Below are 3,184 nucleotides of genomic sequence, written 5' to 3'. Positions count from 1 at the left end.
AACAATTGACATTCTATTACACAGATTCACAGGCAGGCAAGCTGAGAGACATTCACTCACAAATACTCGCTGCGTGCCCAATCATATGTCAATAATCTCAACTTGTTCAGGCTGGTCAACCTCTTTCTTAGTTTTAATGAATCCTCATCTAGCTCCCTAGGTTGCTTGCATTCACTAGTCTTGATGACAGGGCTTTGGTCTTTGGTTGGCCCAAGTCCTGGGAAATAAGGATGGATGGTCTCTGGGCTGCAAAAAGTAAGGCTGCTTGGGTCAGAGTTGGGGACACTTTGTCACCAATGAAGGGTCATTCATGCCTTTCTTTTCATTTTTTTTTTTAATAGTTGGATTGATGAGGGTGAAATGACCTCAAATGAAATTAAGTTCAATGACCTTTGCGTCGATGCCATTTAACACCTTACCCGTAGGAAACGGTGGGAAAGATATTGAAGGATTTAGTGGTATGTAGTCCTCCATTATAATCGAAAGTTCAATGAACATGTCTATTTGAAGGTGGGTAATTCTTTTCAAATATGTGATTGGATGTATCGGACTCTCTAGTCCAGAGATGGCATCATGATGCTAACTCTGTACAAGTCGATTGTTCAGCCACATCTTGAATATGCCTTGCCCATTTGGGCTCCAATTAGTTCAGCAGGTTTGCAAAAAAATATTCGTTGCCCCGCTTCAAAAGCTTAGTATTACTGGCAGTCTCTCTTCTTATGCTGACGATACAAAGTTAGTTTCTGGTAGGAATGGCCAAGATTCCAGTAGCCTTGCATAGAACCTAGAAAGAATCTACTCTTGGCTTACTGAGAGTAATATGGCCCTGAACGGAATGAAATGGCGTTTGGGTCAACTCCTTTGAATACTCCCCTCGGAAATAAATAAGGGGTAAAGATATTGAGCAGGTCTCATTTATGAAAGATTTAGGTGTAGTCGTCCAAAATAATGGACAGTTCAATGAGCATATCCAGTTGAAGGTGGGTAAGGCTTTTCAAATGTGTGGTTGGATATATCGCACGTTTAAGTCCAGAGATAGTATCACGATGCTAACTCAGTACAAGTCGACTGTTCAGACACATCTTGAATATGATTTACTCATTTGGGCTCCAATGAGCTCAGCAGGTTTGCAAATAGTCGAGCTAGGCCAAAGATGTTTCCCCAGGAACATCATGGGAATGAGAGAGCTAGTTTCTCGTCTTGAACTGCTGGGAGTTCCATTCTTAGTAGCGGCAAGGACGTCCACAAAAAAATTAGTTCTTGTTTTGGCCCCAAACAGTGGATTGATTTGATAGGTTATATTTTATTATCAGTCCATCCGATATACACTTATTATTTTTGATAGCAATACAACATTGGTCAATGGCTCATATCTTCCAGAGGTTCACGTCCCAACTGTTCAACTCCAGAGCTATTCTCGGCAGAAGTAATCCCGTGAGGACATTCATAATCACCTTAAGTCCGTAGTTCATGTCGTGATATTGTGGTGAGGATTCTTGACCAAATCCGATTCGGTTGATAAATGTCGAGAGACAAGCCCCACTAAATCCGCCGATCATACCAATCGTAATCGAGCTAACCTGGGTTAGCAATCGGAGTGACAATGAAGAATTTGAGCTCAGAAATAGTCCAAACCAATATGACAATCCCACCAGGCCTCCCCGGATTATAGATTGGTAGACCGAACTTTGTACCGAGCGACCCAATGACACGGCAAAGGAGCCGATAATGGAGACTCCTAACCAAGTGGACAGGTAGTACCTCCGGAAGTCTAGTGGGAAGTCGACGCATCCAATCTCGACTAAGTAGAAGAAAGCGATGTGAAAAGCCAAGCCTGATTCACACATGACGTTCAAATAGGTTCTTGGTAGTCGGCGAGAATAAGGCTTGAACTCGGCCAAGACTAGGTAGCAAGCGAACACCATGAGGAAGCTGATATTGGCCAAAGTCATGATAAAGCCAATTTGAAGCACGGCTATGGCTCCAGAAGCCGTGAGGGTTCGATGGTGAAGGCCGCGAGAGGCCAGCATGATCGGAAAGGCCAGACAGGCCAAGCATCGAACTGGGGAAATACCATTGGCGTTGGCCGTCCAATTGCCAGTGAGCATGCTCGAGATAATCCATAAGCACACTGCATTTGAGATCACGTTGAGTGAAAGCAATACCAGCGCAAAGTTGAACAGGAAATCAATCTGAGAGAGATAAATTGGATAAGAGCTCCTTCAAAGGATGTTTAGATAATCTTGAAACTGAATGGAGTGAGCAGAGTGCAAAATTGCACCGGTTGAGAACGACCTTATTTGTAAAAGGAGTACTAGGCTTTTATTCAATAAAGAGGCATTTGATTGAACAGGACCTTAGCATGTGTTTTAGAAACATAACACAGAAACAAGCCTCCATGGGGAAAGAGCCCCTTCTCACATTAATTGCGAATCACAAGTTTCCTCTCTTAGTCTGCCCGTGGGTCGATTTTTCAGGCGTTTGTACTTTGGTCTGATTGAAAGGACGAATATAAGTTGCTCGTTAACCAATTTATCCCTTCAATCTGTGTAAAAAGATGGTCACAAGCCCGGAGAGAGAAAATGTTTGTATTCCTGGCGACAGGAACATCATTATATAAACTCTGTTGGAGTTCACTAAACCCACATGTTAGTATCAAGTAGCCACACTGAAACTGAAGTTTTTGTTACTTGCCCTCAAAGAGAAGGAATGACTTGGAGTAGGTGTTTCAAGAACCCCTCAAGTGAAACTTAATCCTTCTGATTCGGGATAGGTGGAAGCCCAACAAAATCGTTCGTGGAGGGTTAGGTAATCCATAACTGAGTTTGTTCTAGGTCTGACTAATTAGCAAGGCGGATGTACGGTACAGCAGCAGAGTGCAAAATTGCACCGGTTGAGAACGACCTTATTTGTAAAAGGAGTACTAGGCTTTTATTCAATAAAGAGGCATTTGATTGAACAGGACCTTAGCATGTGTTTTAGAAACATAACACAGAAACAAGCCTCCATGGGGAAAGAGCCCCTTCTCACATTAATTGCGAATCACAAGTTTCCTCTCTTAGTCTGCCCGTGGGTCGATTTTTCAGGCGTTTGTACTTTGGTCTGATTGAAAGGACGAATATAAGTTGCTCGTTAACCAATTTATCCCTTCAATCTGTGTAAAAAGATGGTCACAAGCCCGGAG

The sequence above is a fragment of the Tigriopus californicus genome, chromosome 7 (genome assembly GCF_007210705.1).
Source record: "Tigriopus californicus strain San Diego chromosome 7, Tcal_SD_v2.1, whole genome shotgun sequence".
Taxonomy (NCBI): domain Eukaryota; kingdom Metazoa; phylum Arthropoda; class Copepoda; order Harpacticoida; family Harpacticidae; genus Tigriopus; species Tigriopus californicus.
Note: the sequence above shows the minus strand (reverse complement) of the source record.